General features: G+C 42.2%; 1 pseudogene; it reads left to right on the top strand.

Moving 5' to 3' along the window:
• The window catches only part of LOC132820034 (sodium- and chloride-dependent neutral and basic amino acid transporter B(0+)-like), a 65,681-nt pseudogene extending 54,392 nt beyond the window's left edge, over positions 1–11,289 (top strand).
• The last annotated feature ends 4,600 nt before the right edge of the window (positions 11,290–15,889 follow it).

Raw genomic sequence — 15,889 nt, 5'->3', positions numbered from 1 at the left:
CATGACATGACAACCTGGTCTGAGGTTGCCACCTGGATCAGTGCAATCTCAGCCATCTGGAGGAATACCCAGCAGTGAAAGAAGGAAGTCAATGATCTTCTCCACTTTGCTAGTAAGTGCTACCATGTTTGTTATCTCACCCTCACCGTAACTCTCTTGCTATACCCACCTTCCACTGAGTCTCATGCCCTACCAATCTCACTACAGCTTGCAATCTGTCCCCCTCCGCTCACTCACACCTACCCCAATCCCAGACACCATTAATCCTGCAGTCCCTCTGCACTGCTTGTTCACTCAGGATACCTCCCAGCTGCACCTACAGTAACAATTGGGACACGTCCTTTCATCTCCATTAATACCTGCCTCTGTCTCATTTCAGGAAGTAAGCAGCCCACAGTAGAGCAGAAAGACTCAAGCCAGGTGGTGGGCTGACCTTCATTCAGTTCCTAACCCCTTACGTGGAGTAAACACTAATGTTGACCACCCTGAGCAGCTGGTTGCCCATGTCTAAGCACATGGAATTGATATCAGAGACTGCCCATGACTTACTGTGCCAGCACCCCATTACACCCTCCTTGATTTGACAGAGTCCTGTTGACAACCACAACAAGATTCCTTCCTTTGTGTCTGCACTAAATGGCAAGGAGCGACTGGAATAATATCCCTGGCTGAGGTAGCAAACACACAAAGGCAAAAGGCAAGGCAAGGAAGAGGTGTTGTGAGCATCCAGGCCAGCTCAGAATGAGTGAGAATTGGGACAGCAAGTGACCAGCCTGGAGATGCAGCCTGGGTTCATGCTCTTGGGTGTGCTGGCCGAGGCATTACAATGATAGTCACTGGGGCAGACTGTGGTGCAGTACTGAAGTGTAGAAATTTTCTGAGATGGCCCAGCAAGAAATTAGAGACTGGCACATATCAGATCCAATACCATGAATGTAAAGTGTATGTGGCTGGCATCCTTGGAGTATTCTCTGAGACCTCAGTGCCTAATATTTAGGTCATTTGGAGCAGGTAACAAGCTGAATTCACGAGATCCCCACTCTAATCTCCAGGTCAAGTTTTCTCAATGTTGAGCTTGTTAGGTGAGTTTAAGATAGGAAGCTGAATATTAGTTAGGCGTGTTATACCATTAGCTTGCTGCTTAATAGGGAATAATCCCATTAATTAGGAACTCATCACTGCTGAGTGACAGATTCAGCTCATTGCTTACTGAAAGAATCAAAAAAAATGGTCTTCCCGACATCAGAATTGCTACAGTTCTCATCCAATTCTCGAATAAACCTTGCCAAGCTCACATCATCCAGATCCTGACAAGATACTGCTGTCGATCTTCTATCAGCTCACCAATCCACTATCCATGGTCATACTGTACACCCAGCACAATGGGCTCTCAGGTTATTAAGGAGCCTCATGTGTGGTACTATATCAAATGTTTGAGCTGATCCAATATAACTGGATTTCTTTAGGAATCCAGCAGTACCCACATGCTACAGTTGCAACATATCACCTAAGTGGTCATCTCTATTGCATTTAACTCAATGGTGTATTTTATAAGTTTTAATTAATTACACTTATACCCCTGTTCTTTATATTGGAAACACCCCACTCTTTACCCTTCATTGGTTTCTATCAGTATTAATCGTATCCCTAACAAGTGATTTGTAATAAGATTAGAGAAAATTAGCCTATTTTTGCTGTTGTTCACATGTTTCTATATTTAGGGTTTGATATGAACTCTTCACTTTCATATTTTACAAGTCCTTAGCAGAAATAGACCCATTCAGCCCCTCAAGCCTGCTCCACCATCAATATGGTCATGATTGATCTGTTTGTGTTTCAAATTCCAAGTAACCTTCATCGCCCAAGAAGAACTCATTCCAGGAAAAGCTTATGTTTCCAATTTGTGCTGGGATGGACAGACCTTTGTTCCTAAAATGAGAGAGAAAGATCAATCAGTTGGTGACAAGAATCAATTTCCTTATCCTGTTTGAAATCTGGAGCAATCCCTTCTCTGGGTTAACCTGTTCATCAGTGCCACCCTGTACAAGATGAACTTCAACAGTAAACAAGCTGCCCTAAAGACAGGACAGAGTGAGTGATGGTGTCTCTCTTCTTCCTTGTTGTTCACAGGGACAAACAGATTCATCAAGGACATTGAGATGATGATTGGGGAAAGGACTTGGCTCTTCTGGCTGTGGTGGAGAATGTGTTGGATTCTGATCTCTCCGTGTTTGCTGGTGGTAAGAAGCTGTTACACATTATTTTGATTTAAACTGAAAATACCCAATCTCTCATTCTGTTTCTGATTTAGTTTTGTATCTTATCCACATTCAGGCAGTCTTAATCTGGTCCTTGACAACATTTGCCCCACTAAGATATGGATCTGTTGAATACCCTGTCTGGTCAGGAGCACTGGGCTGGTGTATGACCATCTTCTGTATTATGTGGATCCCCATCATGGCTGTGGTGAGAGTTGTCCAAGCTGAGGGCCCCACCTTGTGGCAGGTGAGGGACCCTTTGAAATCTTTTAAAGATTAAGGAACAGAGAACATAAAATTAGGTTTTGGATCATGATAGATGCAATGCAAAGCATATTGTTTCAAAGTCAAAATGTCTTTTTGTTGTCCTTTCATTTATGCTCAGTTCAGTCCACCGTGATACCATCTTGGTTCAGGCACTAAAGCTGGAGTGGACTGGAAGTAGTATCTATGAATGTTTGAATATACAACTAAAAGAAAGTGGATCGGTTAGCTCAGTTGGTTGGATGGGTGAGTTGGTGATGCTGAGTGATGCCAATCCCTGTACCAGCTGAGGTTACTGTGATGAACTCTCCTTCTGGAACTCTCCCCTTGATCCTCAGGTTAAACCACCATCAATCACCTCGCTCTCTGTTGAGAGAGCAGCCCTGTGATCTGATAGGACTATGGTTATTTCAATGTTACAAAAAAACATAATTCATCACATTTATGCAATTAAATCAAAGATAGGTTTTAAAATAATAAAAGAATTGCACTATTGGAACACATCACAAATATGAACGTATCAGTGTGTTGCAATACCTTGGAAAATGCAGGTCACCTTAATTTAACAAATATAAACAAAAGGTCCACTAAACTCTATATTTTGTATTTCAGTCATGGATCACAGATTGTTAGGTTGATTTCATTAAATTCTCAATCAATTCATACACTATTTATGCACCTTACAAAGTTGGAGTTTGGAATGTTTCAAAACTATCTCTCAGTTTCAGAATGGTGTCTTCTGCATTGCAGATCTTTACGTTTGTCTGGTTGTAATAACAAGTAGAGGCATTAGGTGGTGGGATTCAGTAGTTTTCGAATAAAGTCCACATGGAACATTTCCTGGTTTCAGTACAGGTTTGTCAAGATCAATCTCACATTTTGTTTCTTCATGCTTTCAATGAGAGAAAAGGCAGGGAGACAGTGAGTTTTGAGGAAGGAATTCCAAAGTCCCGTAATTCAGCAACTGAGGGGCCATCTACTAATGGTCAAACTATTTAAACAGCAAGGGTTCAAAATGCTTGATTTAGACAACCACACATGTCACAGAGATTTCCAGGAAAGGGTGAGCCAAGACCATGGAAAGATTTGGAAACAAGCAGGAGAATGTTAAACTTGAGTACTTACTTAAGCAGGAGCCAATATGAATTAGTGAGAAAGGAATGATCGATGATCAGGACTTGATGTAATTAAGAGCACAGATTTGAATTATTAAGTTCACAGAGGGTCGGATTTGGGAGGTCAGCTGAGTTGTTACTTGAATAGGAGAAAGTGAGGACTGCAGATGCTGGAGGTCAGAGTCAAGAGTGTGGTGCTGGAAAAGCACAGCTGGTCAGGCAGCATCCAAGGAGCAGAGAATTAATGTTTCGGGCTAAAGCCGTGATGAAGGGCTTTAGCCAAAAATGTTGATTCTCCTGCTCCTTGGATGCTGCCTGACCTGCTGTGCTTTTCCAACATCAAACTCTCGATTTGCTATTTGAATAGCCAAGTGCGAATGGCATGACTGCGTGGGTATGGATTTTTGCAACAGAGGATTTCTGTAACTACAGAGGAATCGAATCAGATTATGCAGGCAAAAATATATGGTTTTAGTGGTGTTATGAAAATGTTGTCAGAAGCTCATTTCAGCATCAAATACAGATCGAAACAAATCGTCACAAGTAGGGTGATAAAGAAAGTTTATGGCGTACTTGCCGTTATTGCTCAGGGAACTGAGTACAAGAATCAGGAGGTCATGTTACAGTTTTATAAGACTTTGCTTAGGCTGCATGACGACTATTGCGTTTAATTCTAGTCGCCACATTACAAGAAGGATGTGGAGGCTTTGGAGAGGGTGTAGAAGAGGTTTACCAGGATGAGGCTTGGATTAGAGGGTATGAGCTCTAAGGAGAGGCTAGAAAAACTCAGGTTGTTTTCTCTGGAGCGGCTGATAGAAGCCTACAAAATTATGAGATGGATAGATAGGGTTGACAGTCAGAATCTTTTCCCCCCCACAACAGTTCAAAAATACTAAGAGAAGCATTTAAGGTGAGAGGGCCAAAGTTCAAAGGAGATGTGAGGGGCAAGTTTTTTTACACAAAGAGTGGCAGGAGTCTGGAACAGGCTGCCGGGGTGGGGGTGGAGGCAGATATGATAAAGGCATTTAGGAACTTTTAATGAAAGACATGAATATGCAAGGAATGAAGGGATGTGAACCAATGGCAGGCAGAAGAAAATAGTTTAATTTTGCATCATGTTCGGTACAATATTGTGGACTGAAGGATTAGTGTCTGTACCGTACTGTTCTATATAAGACCAAGGTTATGATTTGTCTGTCTCAACTACACAAAGTTCACAGAATCTGAGTTGTTATGGTGCAGAAAGAGGCCATTCAGCCCATCATGCCTGTACCAGCCCTCTGAATGCGCAGAAGGCCTGAGTATTATTCCCCCGGCTTTTTCCCATAACCCTGGACATTATTCCCATTTCAGTGATTATCCAGCGCTGTCTCTAGTACACCGAATGATTCTGCAATAAAAGATCAAAACAATGGCACTTTTAAAAGGAGGATGACAGACAAAGGCAGTGACCACAGGGTCAGAGAAAGACTGACCCTGCTGTCTGACACAGCAGTGAATCTGCACTATCACTGCTTTTGCTGTTTGAGTTCATGTGTCTCTGGACATTAGAGTGCATTTAGGAAAATTTAACAAACAGTGAAATTCACAGCTGACCTTAGAGGAACCTGTGTGGGTGAGCTCACAGCACAGGAACAGACATGTGCATAGTTTGTACTTGTAATTTTGCTGTAAATCTACAGTAGTGAATAGAGTGGATTCTTTCTTAATTATATCTTTTATTGAGATCGGTCTGTTGATTAAATTTTAAAAATATAAACCATAGGTACTAAGTTAGCATGGAGCAGTGTTTTTTTTAAGAGCAAAAAGATGGTGCTATTTTCTGGGTCTGTAGATTGTGAAGGAGCAACGATGACCATTGGTTGAGTGAGGTGCTCTTCCTATCAGATGTGGGAGTTTAGGGAGCATTTCCATGTTACTGATGGTTACTTCTGCAGGAAGTGTCTTTGATTGTGAATCCTATCAGATCGCATGGTTCGGTTGGACCAGCAGTTAGTGGCAATAAGGAATTTACAAGAGCTAGGGAATATGACGGGTGGCAGTTATAGGAAGCGAGAAAAGCCACAGAAACATTCAGGTAGATGGGTTAACTCCAGGAAAATTAGGATGGGTAGGCAGGTAGTACAGAAGTCTTCTGTGGCTGTCCCCATCTCACACAAGTATGCTGTTTTGGAAAATGTAGGGGGTGATGGACTTTCCGGGGAATGTAGCACGAACAGCCAAATTTCTGGTCCGGAGACTGGTTCTCAATGTAATGAGGGGTACGTCAGGTTCCAAGAGATCAATTGTGAGAGGGGACTTTCTAGTCAGAGGCATAGACAGACATTTCTGGGGCCAACAGTGAAAAATCAGAATGGTGTGTTGCCAGGATCAAGGATATGTTGGAGAGAGTGCCGAATGTTCTCAAGGGGGAGAGGGACCAGCAGGAGGTCATTGTACACTTTGGAACTAATGATATAGGAAGGGAAAAGGATGAGATTCTAAAGGGACAATATAGAAGCTTAGGCAGGAATTCAAGAGGAGGTTCTCTAGGGTAGCAATATGTGGAATAACCCTGGTACTACAAGCTAATGAGGGTATGAATAGAAGGAAAGAGCAGATGAATGTGTGGCTGAGGAGATAGTGCAGGGGAAAAGGGTTTACATTAATGGATCAATGAAATCTCTTCTGGGGTAGAAGTGACTTCCACAAGAAGGATGGATTGCACCTGAATTGGAAGGGGATGAATATACTGGCAGGGAAAATTGCTCGAGCTGCTCAGGAGGATTTAAACTAGTAAGGTGGGGGGTGGGGTGGGGGGTGCGGAATAGTGGGACCCAGGGAAATAGTGAAGAAAAAGATCAATTTGAGATTGGTTGGGAAAGTTAACTAGTTAAAGCAGGCAAGAACAAAGCAAAAAACAACTACAGGTTGAACTGATAAATTAAACGAATTATTTCAATTCAAGAGAGCTAACGGGGAAGGCATGGTTAGGAATATCGGACTGGGATGTCATTGCAATTACAGAGATGTGGCTCAGAGATGGACAGGATTGGCAGCTTAATGTTCCAGGATACAAATCCTATAGGAAGGATAGAAAGGGGGGCAAGAGAGGAGGGGGAGTGGCATTTTTGATAAAGGATAGCATAACTGCTCTACTGAGGCAGGATATTCCTGGGAGTACATCCAGGGACGTTATTTGGGAGGAATTGAGAAATAAGAAACGAATGATCACCTTATTTGGATTGTATTATAAATCCCACCAATAGTCAGTGGGAAATTAAGAAACAAACTTGTAAGGAGATCTCAGCTATCTGTAAGAATAATAGAGTTGGTATGGTAGGGGATTTTAACTTAGACTGGGACTGCCATCGTATCAAGGGTTTTGATGGAGAGGAATTTGTTAAGTGTGCTGAAAAAAAATCTTCTGATTCAGTATGTGGATGTACTGACTAGAGAGGTGCAAAACTTGACTTACTCTTGGGAAATAAGGCAGGGCAGGTGACTGAGGTGTCAGTGGGGGAGCACTTTGGGGCCAGCGACCATAATTCTATTCGTTTTAAAATAGTGATAGAAAAGAATAGACTGAATCTAAAAGTTGAAGTTCAAAATGGGAGAAAGGCCAATTTTGATGGTATTAGGCAAGAACTTTCAAAAGCTGATCGCGGGCAGATGTTTGCAGGTAAAGGTACAGCTGGAAAATGGGAAGTCTTCAGAAATGAGATAATGAGAATCCAGAAATAATATATTCCCGTTAGGGTGAAAAGAAAGGTTGGTAGGTATAGGGAATGTTGATGACTAAAGATGTTAAGGTTTTGGTTATGAAGAAGAAGAAAGCATATGTCAGGTATTGACAGCAGAGTTCAAAGGAATCCTTAGAGTATAGAGGCAGTAGGAGTATACTTAAGAGGGAAATCAGAAGGGCAAAAAGGGACATGAGATAGCAATGGTAAATAGGTTTAAGAAAAATCCAAAGGGATTTTATAAATACATTGAGGACAAAAGTGTAACTAGGGAGAGAATAGAGCCCCTCAATGATCAGCAAGGAGGCCTGTGTGTGCAGCTGCAGGAGATGGGGAAGATACTAAACAAATATTTTACATCAGTGTTTACTGTGAAGAAGGACATGGAAGCTATAGAATGTAGGGAAATAGATGGTGACATCTTGAAAAATGTCCATATTGAAGAAGAGGTGGTACTGGATGTCTTGAAATGCATAAAAGTGGATAAATTCCCAGGATCTAATCAAGTCTACCTAAGAACTCTGTGGGAAGCTAGAGAAATGATTGCTGAGATATTTGTATCATCGATAGTCACAGGTGAGGTGCTGGAAGACTGGAGGTTGGCTAACGTGGTGCCACTATTTAAGAAAGGTGGTAAGGACAAGCCACGGAACTATATTTCAGAGAGCCTGACATCGGTGGTGGGCAAGTTGTTGGAGGGAATCCTGAGGGACAGGATTTATATGTATTTGGAAAGGCAAGTACTGATTAGGGATAATTATAATGGCTTTGTGCGTGGGAAATCATGTCTCACAAACTTGATTGAGTTTTTTTGAAGAAGTAACAAAGCAGATTGATGAGGGCAGAGCGGTGGACATGATCTATATGGACTTCAATAATGTGTTCAACAAGGTTCCTCATGGAATACTGATTAGCAAGGTTAGATCTCGTGGAATACAGGGAGAACTAGCTATTTGGATGCGGAACTGGCTCAAAGGTAGAAGACAGAGGGTGGTGATGGAGAGTTGCTTTTCAGACTGGAGGCCTGTGACCAATGGTGTGCCACAAGGATCGGTGCATTTTGTCATTTATGTTTTGGTAAGGCAAATCAGAGCAGGACTTGTACAATTGTTGGGAAGGTCGTGGGGAGAGTGGGGGTGGGGGGGGGTGTGGTTTGCTGAACAAAGAGACCTTGAGGTACAGGTTCATAGTTCCTTGGACGTGGAGTCACAATTAGATAGGATAGTGAAGAAGGTGTCTTGAATGCTTTCCTTTATTGGTCACAGCATTGAAATAGGAGTTGGGAGGCCATGTTGTGGCTGCCCAGGACATTAGTTAGGCCACTTTTGGAATATCATTTGCAATTCTGGTTTCCCTCCTATTGGAAGGATGTTGTGAAACTTGAAAGGGTTCAGAAAAAAATTACTATGTTGTTGCCAGGGTTGGAGGATTGAGTTTCAGGGAGAGGCTGAATAGGCTGGGGCTGTTTTCCCTGGAGCATTGGAGGCTGAAGGGTGACCTTCTCGAGATTTATAAAATCATGAGGGGCTTGGATAGGGTAAATAGACAAGGTCTTTTCCCTGTAGTGGGAGAGTCCAGAACTAGACAGCACAGGTTTAGGGTGAGAGGGGAAAAATTTAAAAGGGATGTAAGGGGTAACTTTTTCATGCAGAGGGTAATCCGTATTTTGAATGAGCTGCCAGAGGAAGTGGCAGAGGCTGGTACAATTGCAACCTTTAAAAGGCATCTGGATGTGTCTATGATTAGGAAGGGTTTTGAGGGAAATGGGCCAAATGCCGGCAAATGGGACTAGATTAGGTTGGGATATCTGACCAGCATGGACGATTGGACTGAAGGGTCTGTTTCTGTGCTGTACGTCTCTATGACTCTATTTGTTACTTTTGCAAATCAATCAAAACATCAAGGTCTAAACAGCACAGATGTAATGAGATTGAGCTAATTGTTCCTGTTTGCTCTGCCCAGACCTCTCATTATTTTGTGAACTTTAGTGAAATTCCCCTCAGCCTCTTCCTCTCCATGGCGTGAAATTCCACATTCTCTAATCAAAACCTGGCAGTTAATTGTCAATCAGCATTAGTGGGTGCATTCTCCACGGCAACATCTCTGCCAATCAGAATTCATTTAGCAACCAATCAATGGTCTCCTTTCAGATGACAGAATTTACTTTTCACCTTGAATTGGTTGGGATTCTTGCAAAATGTCCCAATAAATGCAGGACAAAAGGATTTGACAAAATGTGTCTTTTCTCAACAATACATCTGAAGGATTATTTGATAAACTATTCTGTAACCCTGATCATTAATGCTAGTCAGTCTACATCATTTGCTTCTCTGCAAGTATTTCTAATGTAAACAGCGTTCGGTTTTCGGGTTTTGCCCAATTCACCAAGAATTTCTGTTTTTCGTTTCTTAATTCAGCTTACACTGTGGTATCTCTTCCCAATGAAAAGCTGCTCTGTGACATCATTACAGGATACTAAACCCGTAATGCAATGGTTAGGAGGTTGGTCTTTGAGGTTGTTGTAAACAGCAAGTTCTGACAGTCCTGCACTAGTAGGCAGGGGGGCCATACAGTCTCCTCGTTTGCCATCCCATGCTTGTGTCCGGCCTACAACATTATAAGGTGTACGCAAAGCCTAGAGCATCAGTTAATATTCCCCTGCAATTGTGGGTTTGCGTGGTAAGGGGAGAACAGGAAGGCTCAGAAAAGGAGATGGCTGACTCTATCAATGAGACCAGCTCAAAGTCCCAGCCTATCCAGATATTCATTGCATTCCTGACCTTGCTGTTGAGTCTCCCTACTCTCCCTGGACCTTCGCTCCCATTTCCTGTCATGTGACCTCACTACTGGCTCCCCCTGTGGAACTCCAGCACTTTGATTCTGGAGGTTGCTTCTGGTGCCAGCAGTGACCATTACTCGCTGTGGCACTGCTGGTCAGTCAGATTGGCAGGCAGTTTTGTTCAAGGAAAATGCACAAAATGGAGGATAAAAATCCCATATCCAACCATTTGATGCTCTGAGCAGCTTGAAGTGACTCTGGCACAGCCATAACCTGTACGGATATATTCCCCACCATGTCTTCGGGTTGTCGGACAGGAAACCTTGCTATCCGAAAAATCCTGGTCATTGTCTTTATAATTTGTAGGTTAATTGACTGGCTACTGGTGCTCAGGTTTCCCGTCTTCCACCTTAAGCGAATCCATGCTTCTCCATAGCACTGTGGCTTAAACCACACCAGGCCTTGTTCATCTGCCAGCCCTGTCCTTGTTGATCACTATGAGACGCTAATCCAACATCACACTTTTAAAATTTTCACACCTGTATCATTGAGCAAATCCTCTATCTCGTACCCTCCTCCAACTGTGTGAACCATCAAAATACCTGCACTCCTACAATTCTGACATTTGTTGCAACGCTCACCATTTCACTCACTCTCCCATTGGTAACTGTGCATTCAGCAGGGTTAACCTTAAACATCGGAATTGCCTCCCTAAACCTCTTCATCTCACCATGTCTTTGACCTTTAACATTTAATGAATTGCACTAAGGTCATTGCATCAAACTGATTGTCTGTGAAAAGTCCATTTCTTTCAGTGTGTCTCACTGCCAGTGCACAACAGGATCAATTGAAGTGTCTGGATGAAAGTATAATCTTTGTCATGAAATATTGTTTGCTATAGTGTGAATTATCAGGTGTCGGAATAATCTGATTGGGAACCAGATTTCTTTTCCACTTAACAGTGGGTGAAAATCCAACAGAAATGATCAAACATTTTACATTTCCATTCACAGAAAATATCTGCTGCTTGCACATCAGCTCCTGATTGGGGTCCCTACTTGGAACAACACAGAGGGGAAAGATACAGGAAGAAGCCTGACTCTACAGAAGACCCAGACTGTGTGCACCTTCTGGTCATTCCTGAGAAGTAACAACGCAAAGGAAAATTCCTGTTCAATTGGTAAACATTGGTCCTGAAATTCCACAGCCATTCTGGAGTACAATCAGTGTCACTTCATTGAGTGCTCCCTTGATCAGTCAGCACCTCAGCCAAGACTCAGGGATAAGATTTGCTGAAGTTTCCTGTGCCCACTGTAAACATGGGCATCAATTTGGGGCAGGATGGGGCTGCTGAGAATTACTGAGCATTCAAGTTCCTGCATCATGAGTATTCAGTCATGTTCCTCCCTGCGTCCTGGTGATAATACACAGGATTCCAGTCTCTGTACATTGTGGACATTAGCTCCTGCTCTCACAGCCCCCACTTACAGTCTGCACTGCCTGGGGGTTCCCAACAATTAACGACAGGATGAGGGAAGATTTGATGCAGCGGAATCTGATTCAAAATGATATTAGTCATAGAAGGTGCAGAAAGGGTTAATGCTGAGGATTGCATTAAGAATGGCCATATCAATATCATCATTCTGATTTGGGTGGAAGAATAGTAGCTTGATTAATAAAACCTACCACTGAAATCCTCTTTACAGTCTCTGTGACAATGTCTACCATATCAGTGGAATATGTACCTATTGCTAACATGTAATAAATGACACATTGGTTAAGACAAAGGCCTGTGCTTGTTGGAGGACCAAGTGTTTTTCCTCGGCCACACTTGATAAAATGAGCCCTGCAAATCCCTGCCAGGAAGGATATGTTGGCAGTGAACCTGCCTTGATGGTTTGATAGTATGAGCAATCTCTAACATGATGAGCAGTGGTGCAGGTTCCGGTGAGCTTTAAAGGTATCTTCAGATATAACTTTAAGATGATAAACGCATCGCAATTTTTGACAAGACAAAATCAACAGAGTGAGATTCATCTGGTAGAACACATTAAAGTGATTGGGATTGTCTTTAACCCCACATGCAGCTCTGAACAGAATGGGAAATGTCTACTGGGCAGCACGGTGGTTCAGTGGCTAGCATTGCTGCCTCACGGCACCAGGGACCCGGGTTCAATTCCTGCCTTGGGCTACTGTCTGTGTGGAGTTTGCACATTTTCCCTGTGTCTGCATGGGTTTCCTCCAGGTGCTCCGGTTTCCTCTCACAGTCCAAAGATGTGCAGGTTAGGAGAATTGACCTTGCTAAATTGCCAGTAGTGTGAGGTGCATTAGTCAGGGGTGAATGTAGGGGAATGGGTCTGGGTGGGTTTCTCTTTGGAGGGTCAGTGTGGATTTGTTGGGCCGAAGGGCCTGTTTCCACACCGTAGTGAATTTAATCCAATCTAAAAGAAGGGGGACCCATTCATTACACTTGCAAACAAGGTGTGAATCATCTGTTTTGACAACATAAACATGAGAAAATCCTCCTGCACAGCTATACACAGTAGCAGCTTTGTTATACAGCAACATACAAGGTGGCATGGTGGCACAATGGTTAGCACTGCTGCCTCACAGTGCCAGAAACCCGGGTTCAATTCCCACCTCAGGTGACTGACTGTGAGGAGTTTGCACATTCTCCCCGTGTCTGCGTGGGTTTGCTCCGGGTGCTCCGGTTTCCTCCCACAATCCAAAGATATGCAGGTCAGGTGAATTGGCCATGCTAAATTGCCCATAGTGTTAGGTAAGGGCCAAATGTAGGGGTATGGGTGGGTTTCGCTTCGGCGGGTCGGTGTGGACTTGTTGGCCCAAAGGGCCTGTTTCCACACTGTAAGTAATCTAATCTAAAAAAAATTTGAGATTTTGTATCATTAAATGAAAAGGAAGCTAAATAATCATATGAGGAAGACAAGGCAGCAGTAATAGTACTGTCAGCAAGATGTCATTTCAGAAATGGGCCAAATAGTACATAAAATTGGCACCTTGCCAATAACTGTTCTTAAGATATTGATTTTGCCTCCAAACTAGATACTTAATCAGAAACCGAACAAATACACTTTTATATTCAATGATCTAATGTACCAAGTTGCTCATAAAAGTTGCATCAGATACACTTGATGAAATTCTGCAAGGTTTTAAAAATCACTGTCCAACAAATTAAATTCTTGAAAACACAATATTTATCAGGTGTTCAGCTTCCAGAGAAATCTATGAGTAACTTATTTAGTGATCTCTACATAGTAGTGGAAAAATATGACTATGAAGCCTTGAAATCACCCTTCATTGGAGATAGAATTATTGATGGATTACTGGTAAGTCTTTTTCAGTTTTGTTGTGGTCCAAAGAAAATTTTCAAGAAAGCCATTTAGATGGTGAGAGAAGCAAAAATCTGGAAGCAAAACAGATCAACATAAGACAGGAGGATCAACCTTACCACAAGATGTCAGCAGATTCTCTTCAGCTCCTGGGGTTCAAAAATCCTAAAGACAGTAGAATAACCAGTAGAGATTTGGCCAGACAGCAGATACTAGGAGTGAATGTCAATGCATTAGAGAAAGTAAACTTCACAGGCACAGACAGTATCCTCTTCCTACTTTTCCCTTTGAGCATTTTAGTCCTAAGAACTATATCTGACTTCTTCTTGAATACACTGAATGGTTTGATTTCAATCACTGTCAGTGGCAAAGAATTCCACAGGCTCACCACTCTCTGAGTGAAAAAGTTTCTCTTCATCTAATTCCTAAATGACCTCGTCTGTATTCTCAGATTGTGAGCCCTGGTTCTGGATTTCTTGGTCATTGGGAACATCCTTCCTGAATTTACCCTGTCTAATCCTGTTAGCATTTTGTAGGTTTCTATCAGATATCCACTCAGCCTTCTAAACGATGGTGAATATAGTCCTAATCAATCCACTTTCTCTTCATATATCAGTCCTGTCATCCCAGGAATAGTCTAGTTGCAGTCTTTGTTGCAGTCCCTCCATAATTATTCCAGCAATCCATGAATCAGTCTATGAACCCATCCGTCTATGAATATACCTATGAATTCACCTGTCATTGAATCTGACCATCCAATCATGAATCCAACCAACTGTCTACCAAGTCCATCTGCCTGGAAATTTGGCCCACTTTCTGAGAATCAATCAGTACATTATTTCATGCACCTACCTGCGAATCCATCCTTAAATCTGTGTTTCCCTCCATGAATCTAGCTGGCGATCCATCCACACCTTTGTGAATCTTTCCATCTGTATATCTGCCCATAAGTTCATCACATCATTGTTCTGTCTGTATGTGAATTCATCCATTGATCTGTTCATCTGTGACACTATCCATCCATGAATCTACCCATGAATCCATCCCTCATCCCATACAGTTTTGATGTGGACGGTCCAACTACCAGTTTATCTGACTGGCTTAGCAGAAACCACCCTATCACACAACTGAAACCGGGCTGTTTGAGCCCTTTTTACATGTGCAGTTTTGACTTCTGATATCAATTGCTGTTTTACAAGAACTGTAATTCCAAACTTTAGCAGTGAAAAAGCCTTCTCTCCATCTCTATCTCTCCCAAAAGTCTCTTATTCAGAAAAACAAATTGCAGACTTAGTCAGCCATGGTGGACTAATTCTCTGAGCATGCCAAATACCACTGCACTCTTAATTGCCATCCACCTGTATCCCAACTCAGAAAAAGAATTGCAGTAAGATTAACCAAATGAAGATTCCCAATTTGGTTCTTGACCAATTGGACTCTAAGTCATGTGAACTAATACCAGTGTAATAACTTTTCATGAAATTCAATTTGCAACTATTTTTCTTTCTCTATCCTTCTTCACTGTATTTGTGTGTGTGAATGAAGTAGCAGAGTTTGTTCCTCCATGTTTTGCATGTTTATTAATAAACCCCATCTTAAAGATTTTGCTTTGGGTTTATTTCCAAGATTGAAACTCAAAAAATATAGATACAGTTTGGACAGCGTGTTGTGGCTTACTTCAAAACTGGACAAAAAGGGAAATCATTACCTCAAACGATACCTGTCTCCAAATCAAGAGGGGAAAAGCAACCATAATTTTAATTCACCCCCATTCCTCCATAACATTTTGATCTTCAAGTTTTCCATTTATTTAGTGTACACTCACATGCACACAGCATACTTCTCTCGACTGCCTCTTCTGACAGCTCACTCACCCCATTCTCACAAGCTTGGATCCTGCTCTCCTTAGATCATTGGACTGGATCACACCCTCTGACCATCTCCCCATTCAGGGTCCTCCTTGCCAATTTATTCCCAAAGAGTTAATCACTCTGGCAAATCCCTGCTGGGTCACTTAGCACAAAACTGGCCATTCACAAGCAGCTGTGTTGCTTCTTCTGTTCTATATCAGTACCCCTTACATTACTGCCCATTTACTCTATGACCTCCTCAAAACTTTCTACAAGTTTGGTCAAACAAACTTTTCCCTTTGACATTCAAGCCAACTATTCATAGCTACTCTATATGTCCTGCTCTTCTTTCTCTACTGAGGATTCCATTATTTATTCTTGCACTGATGCAAATGGATTGATTTATTATTGCTTGAAAGGGGTCAGGAAAGATTTACAAGAATGTTGCCAGGGTTGGAGGGTTTGAACTATAGGGAAAGGCTGAATAGGCTGGGGCTGCTTTTCCTGGAGTGTCAAAGGCGGAGGGGTGACCTTCTAGAGATTTATAAAAT

This window comes from Hemiscyllium ocellatum, chromosome 11, assembly GCF_020745735.1.
Source record: "Hemiscyllium ocellatum isolate sHemOce1 chromosome 11, sHemOce1.pat.X.cur, whole genome shotgun sequence".
Lineage (NCBI taxonomy): Eukaryota > Metazoa > Chordata > Chondrichthyes > Orectolobiformes > Hemiscylliidae > Hemiscyllium > Hemiscyllium ocellatum.
Note: the sequence above shows the minus strand (reverse complement) of the source record. Positions and strands in the feature narration are given on the sequence as shown.